This window comes from Rhinichthys klamathensis, unplaced genomic scaffold, assembly GCF_029890125.1.
Source record: "Rhinichthys klamathensis goyatoka isolate OS25496 unplaced genomic scaffold, OSU_Roscu_1.1 h1tg000147l_1, whole genome shotgun sequence".
Taxonomy (NCBI): Eukaryota; Metazoa; Chordata; class Actinopteri; order Cypriniformes; family Leuciscidae; genus Rhinichthys; species Rhinichthys klamathensis.
In genome coordinates, this window is record NW_026606682.1 from 976,102 (window position 1) to 989,887 (window position 13,786).

At 39.6% G+C, this 13,786-nt stretch overlaps 1 protein-coding gene across 1 annotated transcript in view; it reads left to right on the forward strand.

The window, feature by feature from the left end:
* Positions 1–405: 405 nt before the first annotated feature.
* Positions 406–13,786, forward strand: part of plxna1a (plexin A1a) — a 223,005-nt gene continuing 209,624 nt past the window's right edge. The window contains exon 1 of the mRNA XM_056257929.1: positions 406–573. The gene's annotated coding sequence lies outside the window, so the exon portion shown is untranslated. The remainder of the gene's footprint in view (positions 574–13,786) is intronic.

The following is a 13,786-nucleotide window of genomic DNA, read 5'->3' on the forward strand; positions in this document are numbered from 1 at the left end:
AACTGTTGAAACTTATGCTTGTTCAAAATAATGATTATGCCAGCCTCCATTTATTTTAATCATTTTTATTTAAAATAAATAAGATAAATATATAGGGAACATTTAACTATTTTAGCTAATTTCAAATTGGTTTAACTGGTCTCACAATACTCCTCTAATGCTGTTTTATTAATATCTTCAGCTATTGTATGCTTGGCTGGCATACACAAACGACAAACAAACCATCGTCTCTGTGATTGTAATAAATGTGCCTAGATGCATCGACAGGTGGTGCAACGGACTGGTATTCAAGACTAGACTGTAGGTTTCGCCAATACCAGCTCCAGCGCGCTCAATGTCGCCGCCTGGCCGCGACGCGAGATATATGTATCTGGCAGCGCGTTCCCTGAGACTCAAAACGAGGCTGCGTCTCGATCAGGGCGCGCGGACTGCATTCCTCCTCATTCATGCCGTGCTGAGACTTCACACTCGGAAAGTGCACGCGGAGCTTTACACACTGCTGCCGAGAAAATGGACTCAAGTTTGAGATTTTAAGCATGGCGAGGATAATAAACCAAGGTATCAAGAGCACAAGTAAGTAACCTCGGTTCTTTACGCACAGGCGAGACTTTTCAATGCAGTTTGTTTGGGGGGAAATGCAGTTTTTTTTTTAGATCAGATGCGTGTCGCGCGCTGTTTTCTTCGGCGTTCACTGTGAATGTATCGATACATGATTGCGTCGAAACAACCGAGGAGGGCGATGTGGACGTTTTATATGCGGTTTGACACCTCAGTGTCTATTAACTGACGCATAAAACAAGCTGATATTTGCATTGAACAGCAGTAGTGGAGGACTAACTTGGTCAGATTCCCTGCGGTTTAATTGCTTTACTGAAATAAGTAACAAGCAGGTTATTTGGGTACAGGGGCGTTCTCTGAGAATATGCAGAATGTGAACGATGCATTTGTTGGATAGCGCAGTTTACCACGGCATATCACACTTTTAGGGATAATATTAACTGCATAGCGAGGGATGTTTTATATGTTTGAATATATAAACCAGGCTCTGCCCAACGCCTCTTAATTGTTCAGTTATTTGGCTATTGGGTTGTCAGCATCAATGTGACAGTATGTGGGTTGGCTGTCTGTAAAATCTCACCAAGACTGATTCAGCTGGGATTCGGGAACATTGGATGTAGGTTTACAACAGTTATGCTGCACGAGAAAGGCAGAAATATAAGATTAGACAATTTTCTAATTGTAATTTCACGCATGTAGCCTACTATCAGCATAGCCTTCACATATAAAGATCTATCAGATTATATAGCTTTATTACGGTTAAATTAACTATTTTGCGGAGCAGACATTATTTTTTGGTTGGCGGGCAACTGTTTGACAGTCGAAGGTTGGTGTTTGTATGTTGTGAATGAATATGATCTAGTTCATTCCTTTTTATTATAACATGATGCGGTTATTAATGATTTTAAGAGAAAAATATACTATTAGCCTATTACGTTTTTGCCAATGTTTTGATCTTGCTCTTTGTCCTTCCAGTGTTCGATATGGCTTTGGTTTTCATATGACTGAGAAGAGTTTATTTTAAATTGTTAATTGTTTATTTATTTAAATTGTTGTATGTATGGAAAGCTCGGTAAATAATCATTAGGCTATAGGCTACACACATTCAGCCTATTGAAATCTGGTCGTTTAAACTTAAGACTTCAATGTCTCAGTCAGCATAATCACTCATAACCGGGCTGAAAGATTTTATTGTGGGGAAATAAGCAGACTGTCCAAAAGTTACGTGTTTTATATAAACTCATATTCCGCGTTTATTGAGAGTGGCAACTCTTCGGCTACCTTTTGGGCACAACGGATGGATCACAGTGATGCCATTTCAGTTCCATTCTTGAAGTAGCGCCGAGTATGACATGGTTTATTAGTAATGATGGAAATTATTCCATATATTCCACTATATGGTGTAGCCTACTCAGCCTATTAAATAGCTAAGCGAACAAAAATGTGTTAAGATGTAGCCTAACACTTAGGCTAGCTATTCATTAACATTAGCTAGCTACTGAACAAGAATTGTTTACAACAAAACGTGCGTATTTGATTTAAAAAGCATGAGTCTTTTGGAAAAGTGACTACGTCACGTTTTGTTTTTGATTCACTAAGAACAATCCACTAGTAAGAGTCACTGGTAGTTTGATGGAGTTTGTGTTATGAAGTGATGTTAGAGCATCAGTCTCAACGTAATAGATAGGCGTAAAATGTCCAACTTTATGTCAAAGCGGTTCGCCTCTGTGACATCTGTGAGAAACAAAGTGCGCCATGTCAGAATTAATATCGTTATGAGTCGTTAAATTCCGCGCAGTCGCCCTTTGCCGTGATTGACGGATGTTTTAAATATCCCTGACATCCTCACCTTCGAGCTTGTCAGTGCCAGCCTCCTCCCGAGTCTCTCTACCGGTGTAGAGTGGGCTGTGGGCTGCATTAAACCTCCGTACCCACTCTACATGAAATGAGGCGCTGCGTGCAGACAGAGACCGTTTTGGCGCCTTTCCCCGCACTAAATAACGTCTGCAGCGTTATAGTACTACGTCACAATTACAAGTCACTATTGCATTTACAGTGACCGAGGCTAGTTGTCACACTTTTTATTACAGTGAATAGCCTATTACCTAGGGTAGGTTTATTTTGGATAGTCAATTTCTGTGTGTGCAAATGTCTTAAAGTCTTAGGGATGTATAGAAAATGTGCTGTTGAACACACCTCGTGTGACAACGTTCCCCAATTGTGTTTACCCAACAGTTTTAGAACAAAAATATAGGAATTGTACTTTGGAGGAGATAATTAATAAAAATGGTTATATTTTATTTGGTTTTGAAGTAGGTTTTTTAAAGTAAATACAAAACCCTTGACGTTTGAATCTTTATAGGCCTACCCTTGTGACAACTAGCCTCAACCACCTATACATTGATTAAATAATAAATGAATAATTTTGCCCTGCAAGCATCTCTCCTTCATATTTATAAACCTGCCATATATCGGTTTCATTTTTCCTTTTCTTGAATAGAGGACTCTTAGATTCTCATTAGCTGCTTGCTTGTCTTTTTAGTTTCCTTCAGTATCACTTTCTAGGACAGACAATGATATCTTTTTGATTGAGTTTATCATAAAACACAAGTTATTTAATTTACTCTTCCAATCCATTATCAGCTCTTTCTGCACCTCAAATCTGTGGAGACGTCAAACTAACACAATAAAGGCAGTCAGGCCTGAAGTGTTTTGAAGCCGACTGTATCAGATCAGAGGAAGAGATAATAAAATTGTTTCTCCCTTCACTTTTCTTCTAGTATGTACGTTTATATAAGTGTGCGCCAAAGGCTGACAGATGGTTATCCCTCTGAGAAAGCGTGTGATATTTAGATACTTCATGCCATAGGAATATGACAGGAATAGAGATTAGGCTACCATTTTATATTTGATCAGTCTTATTAGCAGCATACTCTGTTGTATTTTACTAATGCAAAGAGCGCTGTTGCATCAAATTAAGTATCATTTCCCTTTTCTGAGTTATTGTGTGTGTATAAATAGTTTTTTGGCTTGAGCAGTGTTTGGAGATTGAAGGGTCAGGCCATGTTTTGTTTGTCATGGCTGTCGTCCAGAGGAGATGCAGCTTTTCCCGCTCCCTCAACAGACTAGAGGTCTCAGCTGGGAACCTCAGTGTAGGATCAGTGCCACTCATGATGTCAGGACAGCAATGATGAGCTCTCATTCTTCTTGTGTTTTTCCAGCCCTCTTTTTTTTTCAACCGCCCATCAAAATAAAAGAACTAACAACTGGTTTAGGAGGGAAAAAAATTCCATCCCTACCTTTGTTTTGAGCTGCTGTATTTCTTGTTTTGCTGGCAAAGTATGAGGCCGTTAGTGAGATTAGAAGCTTTCCTGGGGTGACCAATGAAGCTTGACCATGACCAGGAGTATCTCATTCCAGAAAACATGATTCAACAGTTTATAATTCAATGATATAAGATGCTGGCACCATATTCTAGGAATAGATAAGTCATGTGTTTGTGATGGAGAGAGCACAATCCGTATGCATTTGGGATGAACTATTTTCCACTGTCGAACTAACCAGCTGTGTCTTGACCAGTTCCTGGAGTCCAACTATTCGACTAGCGCTTGAAATACCAAGTGTGACCTTTGACATCATTGTCAGGCCACATACCATTGTGAATGAAAGTGTCAAGGGCCCTCGAATGAGCTTTTGCAGCCTTCACCCATCTTGGGTTGGCCCCTGACCCCCGTATGCATATTGAACATTACATCAGTTAGCGTTATTAGTGATACATGCTGTTTGATTTAAATTACAACGTCTGGGACCGTTAATGTACGTCAATACCAGTCAGTGGTGTGGATTTCTCTTTTGGGACAGGGTGGGGGGGACCTTTCCACTCACATCTCCTTTGTAGTTTCCAGGACAGCGCATCTATCCCTCAGCCTTATCGGGGCTTGGATCCGATCAATGCTATCTGCCATCTGCTTGCAGACTACAGCTTTACCACCACCCTCTGTGGAGTTTTCTATGGCCCTTACAACTGATCCTGGACAGCATTTTTACGACACTCACAATGTATTATGTTAAGCATAGGGTAGCTTTCACTGATGCCAAACCAGCTGTTAAGGGTATTATTAACTGGTGCCGTTGTGTTTTTCCTTTTCGCTCGCCTGTTTTGTATCGAGAAGGGCTTTAGGGCTCTTATAATGGAAGTCACAGACTGGCAGCATCTTGGAGCCAAATTTCTTTTTGCTTTATTCAAAGGCGTCCCTCACAACGTATCCCTTCAGGTCTGGTTTGAATCGTGTGTTTATTTACCCCTTCTGATGAAAGTGACTCTGAAAGCTTCGCTGTAGGCAATGTGAAGTTAGTAATAAGAATAGCCACGTGTGTTTATAAGGGTTTGCATGTGTAGCCTATATTTAAGTAAATTTGGGCTGTATGTGCAAAATCCGTTTCCCACCTTTCTGTTCATTGTGGTCTGAGCAGGTTTGCTTTTTGTGATGCCTCCTTATGGTATAAGCAGTGTGAACTCAATAATAGACTATTTACTGTCTGGTTCATTTCATTTGGCCGTCGTCTTTCCTTGGATACTGCCGCTGAAGCACTTCCTCAGGCAGTTGTAGTTTGTGTACTGAAAGCCAGTTAAATAATGCACGATCTCTAGACTGGCCATGTAAGTAAGACTAAAAGTGATGGGGCCCAAGGGGACGTCCCTCTCCGAGGACCACAGATGCTCTAAAAGTCCTTTCAAGAGGTCAACAGTAGCCATATAGGTGCGTTTTCAACGTGTAAGAAACTGGATAGTATGTGCAGGATACGGTGTAGTTTATACGGTGCTCTGTGGAGTTGTTTCAGCAAATCAATAAATGGATAGAGCTAGCTCTTGATAGATTGATAGATGTAATATTTCATGATATTGAATTGGTTTTAATAAGAGCGTTGAGCTTGTTAAGTCAAGGTCCTGGTGTTCAGTCGCCTCTTAATTAATATCTCATTAAAAGACGGCGTGTATTGATCTCTCTGGGTAATGTTCAACCTTTAATACTGCCAGAATGGATTTAGATAGTTGACCTCATAATCTCAACTGTTTTCGCTTGTGGTTCATTCTGGCATTATAGATCAGGACCTTTGCTTTGTAATTTTGGCTGCTGGTGATCTTTGCTTGGCTGGTTTTGGGCTAAAGGCGGGTTTGATTTGGAGCCCGCTTTGTGAGTTGGTTTTCATTCAGGATTAGGTCTAATCCGGGTGAGAGAAACCAGCGCATTGGATCTGTCGTGTCAGGCTTATCCGTTGCCAGAGTTACAGAGGACTGTGAAAGGGTTAATTGAAATCCCAAAGCGAGGTGACGTGTCGCCCTAATCCGTGCTGCCCCTTGACCTCTAACCTCACGGGGGGTCTTTGACGGGGGACCTCCTTGTCACTGCAGACTTCTTGGGAGCCCACTAAACTTCTCATTCCATGATGCTTTCTGACAGAGGAGCAGCTCGGGAAACAGAAATCATTAATCATGTTTCCAACAGCTAATCATGTTTTTCCAGCAGTTTGAGAGCGAGCAAGTCAAGGAACGGACTGCTCCTTTTTAAGAAGGCGATTATGCCAACAACAGCACCAAATGAGTGAACTTTAAAAACTCCTCATGGATGCAAGGGAAAATGAGATGGGTTTGAAATGAAATAGAATGTATTCCCATATTAGTATTTGACAGCCATTTTTGTTACTCTCTCAAGGTCTGTTTACAATGGTTAGTGTTGCAAAGTCAATTGGTAGTAAATGTTTTTACATTTAAGCTTATCTGCACTCCAGATGGCAGATTATGTCCCTGCTCATTTGCATAAACTGACAAACTCTGGTCAAAAGATCTGATTTTGTTTTGCTCACATGTGACTCAGATCTGATTTTGTTTTGCTCACATGTGACTCAGATCTGTTTTTCTCATGAAGTGTGAACAGCATAAACGCATGGAATCTGATCTTTTCAATTCCGATTTGTGCCACTTCCATATGTGGTTCTAAATCCAAAACAGGTCAGATGTTTTCTGACCGGAATTCATGTGAATTTCATGCAGCTCATGGTAGTCACTTCAAAGATTTTCCATACCCAAAGTTATCAAGACAGTTGCAAAAGGTAGTCAGTGAGGGACAGTGATGTGTCAGAGCTCATAAGGATTACAGTGACATGACAGCTCTATGTAAATCGTATAATAAGTGTTTAAAAACTATGCTCTTTTTTCGCATCGTCGTCTTCGTTTTTTTATATTTTGCCTGTGTATAAATTAGCTGGCTTCTGCAGCAGCTCACACTTTACTATGGCTGTCTCCAAATTCTAAGGTTGCATCCTTCGAAGGACTCGGGCCTTCAAAGGCCACGCCGCTGACTTTTTTGAAAGTTATATTAAACTGTCTGAAAACAAAACAAAACCAGTTCACAAAGTCCAAAAATGTTCACCATGGTCATCTCTGTATATAATAAAGAGTATAAACTATATAGAATTGCATCTTAGTAAGATATGTCAACATTTAAACCGCTTTAATATTTTATTTTTACATTTGTATCATAAGATATGTCAACATTTGAACCGCTTTAATATTTTTATTTTTACATTTGTATCATTAGATATTTGAGTAAGTTGAAACCCAATACTTGCGTTAAGTGTAATTCGGCAATTTAAAAAAAAAAATCCTGTCGTCACTGGCACGCAATGAATTCTTGGGTGAGCAAGGCCGTGAAGGATCCGTCTGTTATATCCTTCATTTCACGGGAAACGAAGGATGCATTTGGTGGCCACATTTGAAGAGCCGTCCAATTGGGACAGCCTTCGTCGCGCCCTTCGAAGGATGCAGCCTCTGAATAAACACGTAATCACTTACTTTAATGTCCTCCGTGTTTACTTCCGTGTGACGGCGTGCTGCGTCTTGTCGTTCTTTTGCACATGCGGGTCAGTTCAGGACCATGATAGGTTCACCCTGGAATCTGATATTGGCCCCATTTAAAACAACAATGCTACGTTTACATGCAATCATAGTAATTGGACTGATGGCTTAATCGGAATGAAAAGCCTTTATGTAAACACCTTAATCGATCCGATTGAGCTCGATTTAATTGAAAGGGGTGGTTTATTCCTTTTCTAATCCGATCGAGAGAACATGTAAACACTTGTTTGGATTGAAAACCGAAACTGGAAAGGACTGTGCATGTGCAATGACGTAGAAATGGCATTATGACGAACGACGCGCGGAACGAGCTGCAGTTGTTTTTTTTAATAAAATGTCAAAAATGACTCGTGTTATATTAAAATTCTCCTACCGCTCATCGTCTGTGAAGTGGAGTAGAACAACGTCCCATCAGTCCTCTCTTCATACTATCATCCACAGAAACTTTATTTTGGGTGTGGAAATGGGCGTTTTTACTGTTTGATAAATAGTAGCATGGCATAACAGTTTATGTGCTTGTCGTCACCTAATTAGGACCCGAAATTGATAAATATTAACTCTGCTCTTTAAAACAAAGAAAATAAGTAGAGAATAATATGCACACAAACAGTGGGAAACTGTATATTCGTGCTGTGTTCGCATGTCAAAATCAATTCTGATTAGAAGCTTGTGACGTATAAACGCATACATTAGCCCGATCACTTTATTTATCGTTCATGTAAACACTACGTTTTAGGGGTGTAACGATACCCTCATGTCACGATTCGATACATATCACGATACTGAACTCACGATACGATATTATTGCGATACTCCAAGACATATGATAAAAGGTTAACAAAAAATGTACTGTTGATTAAAATGCTAACTTAGATATTACATTGTGGGTTTAAATGAATAGGTTTGGACTTGGTGCTTGTAACCCAATACACAGGACAATGGTGACACCAAAATAAAAATATTCATGATTCTGAAGCTGAAAATACAGAATTATTTTAGACGAATATGCTTGCACTCTGTCACTGACTAGATATATTTAAAATAATGTAGGACACTTTTTACTGGTAACATAAGACATTTGGCATTATCAGGACACACAAATATTCCCCCATTGCATTATTATACATTATAATCAACATTATTTATAGTAGTTTAATGTAGTACTGACACTAAAACTCTGAAAAAATTGTATTTTTTTCTCACACAGTAATTTTTATTTTGAGGGAACGATCCACGATACATATTGTCACTATCCACGATACGTATTGTTGCATTTTTGTATTGCGATATATATTGTGGCACGATATATTGTTACACCCCTACGGATTCATCAATCGGAATGAATTTCATTCCATGAGAATTGGTAATCATTTTTATGAGATGGCTAAATTGTAATAAATCACAAAAGTTTACCTACCATAAAGTCAAACCTCTAAACCAAATCATGAATGCAATATGAAAAAAATAAAACTTTTAGAATTTTTACCTTTTTTATACTATTCCTTACTCTTTTGCATGGATTATCAATTGTCATAAGTGTTCTTTCTTTCTTTCTTTCTTTCTTTCTTTCTTTCTTTCTTTCTTTCTTTCTTTCTTTCTTTCTTTCTTTCTTTCTTTCTTTCTTTCTTTCTTTCTTTCTTTCTTTCTTTCTTTCTTTCTTTCTTTCTTTCTTTCTTTCTTTCTTTCTTTCCTACCTTAATCTTTTCTCTCTGAGAGGTTGGTTAAGTTGCATTTTGAACATGGGCCTGTCTGTAGAGCTCTGTTGAACATCAGCAGCCTGATTCCTTTAACATAGCCGGCTGCAGGCATTCTGTCTCCCTGGAAAATCTCCTCTCTCTCCCTCTCGAACACACTCTCTTTGAGTGGCCCGATCTGGAAATGATTACTCTGCCAGACCAATGAGCAGGCTTCCCTTTGATGGGTCATAAACAGAGGTCGGAGGTCAAATTCCTCTCCCCAGATGGAATTCTCTTGACATGCTTCACTGCAGAGCCCGGAGGTGTCGTGGGGGACGGACTGTACGCGTGTCATCGTGCCTTAGTGGGTCAGTGTGAGTGTCTTGTGTGCAGGATGCACCACTAAATCTCCTTTGAGACTCTGTTAGGAGAGAGATAATGTGTTATGGTGCTCATGGAAGGTGTGCGTCTATTTGAATGAGCGAGGGAGAAGATGACATCATGTGTGTGAGTGTGCGTATTTGAAAGTGTCACTCTGATGGAATGACTAGTAGGCATTCAGCCACATGGGGTGTTGGGGTGTGCGCCTTTACACCTCTCCTGACAACCTGCATTTAACGTGTGTTTAGAGCGGTGTGCGATTCACTGTTTGTAAGATGTTTTCTTCGCCACCTCTTGTTGCTTCCCAAAGGAGCTTTTCAATGGATCCAACTTTTCTGACAGCCTATTGCCAGTAAATTCGGATTTTAGCTGGAAAACAGGTTTATAAAAGTATACTTATTTATGCAGAGAAATACTTGTCTCTAGACTGATTAGGCACCATAAAGCACTCAACTGTGTCTTTAGTGAGACTGTGAACGCATGATGAATGCACAATATGGTGCTCAGTAGAAGTGGGTTATTTTATGCTATATGTAATTTCCACTTTTTAAATGGGCAGTGTGGTGTTTTTTTTTTTTTTTTTGCTGTTGCTTCATGAATAAGATATTAAAAGATTAAGAATCTGGAATTTCATGTTGAAGAAAAATATATTTTTTAAAATATTTTTCAATATGTCTTACTTTCATCATGCAGTTATGTGGGAGATATGGAAAAAGCTTTCCTTAGTATGTCCCCAGATTTTAATAGCACATAAATCAAATATCAAATTAGTTCTATTGTCTTTTGAAACACGAATACTAGAATATTGTACAGTATGTCATTTCAAATTTTCCCCAAAGTTTCCTGCTGAACATAATATGGGAAATCAGCAGTTGCCCCAATGACTTGTATGAATACAATATTATGGAAGACAATGGGGCCCATCAACTCTTTGGTTACAGACATTCTTCAAAATATCTTCTTTTGTGTTTAGCAGAAGAAAGAAATTCATACAGGTGGAACAACTTGAGGGTGTAAAGGATGAAACAAATTGGGTCTTTCATTGTAAGTCTACTGTATTTTTTTTGTCCACCAGGTCAAACTGTACTCTGATCACTAGTAATAGGCTAGCTTTTGAGGTATAATTCATGTCATCTGTAGCACAAATTGTACAACATTAAACTAAAATAAAAACCCCTAACCCTAAATATGAACAGTTATAATATTGATACAAGCCCTACTATTTATTCCTTAGTTTAGTTTTCCACACCCTTCCCTTATGTATTTGACTCCAGAACGAGGTGAAGTCAATGTGACCATGCCCATAGGCTTAAACTGAAACACCTCTGTTTTTAAATATTCAGAAGGACAGAGACATAAGCACATCTTTCTTCCCATCCGCAGCTGTTAGGACTCGAAATCTCTCAGTGGATGAGGGCTTTTGTGAGATGCAGCAGATGCTGTTTGGTATAAAGGCTCGGCAGAACGCTCCAGATGATCGCGAGAAGAATGAGTTGTGCTAAAAGCTGGCGAGCGGCCCGATGCAATATAGATATTTCTCCATTTCTTTGCTTATAAATGTGCTTCTATCCCAAACCTTCATTTCTTATGTGCATAAAACGAACGTGGGTTTGAATTTTAACACACAAGAGTCTGAAAGGGCATACGTGGCGCTGTTTATTGAAGGGCAAGAGGAAGGAAGAGTAGGTTAATAGCTAGCTTTACTTCCTCGTCCTTGGCAGCTGTATTTTTGTGTGTGTGACGATGAAAATCCAGCAGTGGTCTTCGTCAGGCTTGCTTTTGTGGCTGCCACCGGGTCGCTGTATAATTGAGAGTGTGATCCTCTTGAGTTTGGTATTTACAGCGGCCGACGATACTGTCCCTTTCACACTCTTGCGCACACACTCTTGGCTCAGATAAGACTAGTCTGTTTTAGCCTCTTGCTACATAGCTGTTTCCAGCTCGATTCTCATGCTCATGTGACCCTGTGAGTGATGGCGGTGCAGTGCCTTAATGACCATCAGCAGAGCCGGGCGACCCTCAGCTGTGCCGCTGGCATTAAACCGGATGTGAGTTTGTGTGCAAGCGTTTTAACATAAGGGCTGCTCAGCAGTCGTCTGCCACTGATATCAGTGTGTGTTACCTCAATGATAGCACTCTCTTGTTTACTCATTTGATTGACTTCAGGACAGGTTTGTTTGCCAGGCACACGTGTGTGTGTGTGTGTGTGTTTGTGCACGTGTGTTTGCAGACTGGCCATCCTTAGACAGTTCTTAAAGTTTTATAGACTCCAGTGCCATTCTTTCCCGTTTCCTGTTGAGTTCTCAATCGTGTCCAGATGAGCCGGTCGCACTGGCGGTGGGGGAAATGCAAACAGGGACGAAACAATGGCCTGGCCCTTGTTCTGGTATATAGGCCACCAGACTGGGGTAGTGTCCAAACTCTCCTCAGGGGAAAATACACTAGAGCTCTCTAATAAACACTCAAACAAACTGACAGTGTTAACGCCCTGTGGACTCTAAATCTAGTCAAGAGGATCCATTTATTATTATTTTTTCAAAAAATGTAAATAAAAATTCCAATGCTGAATTAAAATGATTTTTTGATTACAAATTAATCCAAAAAACGTATATATAGCAAGGAAAAATGATTACAATAGTTATTTATTACAAATTATTTTAATTTAATTGTATTTTGATATTTAAAATCCAATATTTATAAATATAATGGTTTAAATATCATGTAATTAAATATTAAATTACAATTTAAAATTTAATTTGACATTTTATTTAATATTGCATTAAATATGTGAATTCATTTTAATAACTACATTTGACCATTTAGCAAATTATTAAATCTATTTATTAAATAATTATATGAAAATATTATAATAGTTTATTTAATCATAATCTATATATTACTTGGAATTTTTGGGTGGTACTTCATGCAAATATTAGTGGTTTGACAAAAAAGGCTGGGAACCCTGATTTAATATTGCTGTTGTTTTTAAATAAATTATAAAAACGTTCCTCTTCTTACATTAAACCCTCATTATTATAAAAGAATATTATGAACTCATGATGTGGAGTGATTTACTGATAAGAGCAGTGACTCATTCGTAATGAACGTTGCACACAGATGTTGCTGATATTTTGTTTGTTCGTGGTCATTTGTGGTTGCACTGTATAGTGAGTCATTTATTCTTTTATTCCTTTTTCACTTTATCATCTGGCATAGGACTTTGCTTTTATGCTTCTGCAGATGCTTTGCTCTCCTATACTTTTAAATGGGGAATGATACAACAGTTTCGATTTATCCTAAAATGAATTTCTTCAAGCCATTGTTAGTGAATTTGATGGTTGTAAATTTGACGTAAGTGAAGCTTTGGCAAAGTCTTCTTTGTTCGTTTCATTTGTTGAAGATCCCGACCTTCACATATCCACATAACTGCTTTAAGTGATTCCAGAAGTAAGTTGTTTTTGTTTGACCAAATTTTGTCATGAAAAGTAAACCTCGACACGATAGATGTTTTTCTTCCCGACTTCCTGATCAAACCATAGACATACGTAAGGCATCCCCCTTTTTGAGCCTCATCAGCCTTTCAGGCTCAAAACGGGGCACCTACCACGAACAGACACCCCTTTGGCAGGCCTTGTTGTCTTAAGCGCGTTCTGTTGCACCGCAAGGGCTAAACGTGTTTGCAATTACAGCTCACGCTAAACCAGAAAGGAAGGTCTCACACTTTAGAAATCACACATTTGACATCTCTGGTTTTCCCCGCTCCCATATAGCCCAATTTTGCTTGTAGGTCTCGCTAGCCGGATTCCCCTGTGGTAAACGCAGAGCATAGCTGAAATACCTGCAGCTCTCCCCCGCACCCGCCACTAATCAGTACCATATCTACAGACGCTTCCAGTTTTCCAGTGGATCGGTCTCTGATCCTTCGCCCGCGGGGCCCTGACACGTTCTCACACCAACCTCAACCCTTGGCTGGGATGAGCGGGCTCCCCGTCTGCTGCCGAGCCATCGGTCACTGTCATGGCAACACATTCCTGAATTGAAAGAGCTAGAAAGGGGTGAGCGAAAGCTTCAGTGGCTTTTTGCTGCAGTAGAGCCGCGAGTAATATTAATGGCCAAAGGAGCAGTCGGACAGCTGGCGTACTGAGGCTATTCATCATAATTGTCACACTCTGACTGATCAACTCTTTTGTAGGGCTCAGACACTCCCGGGACAAGGTGCCCTAATTGCTGACTTAGGATCAAGTTTCTAGTTCTC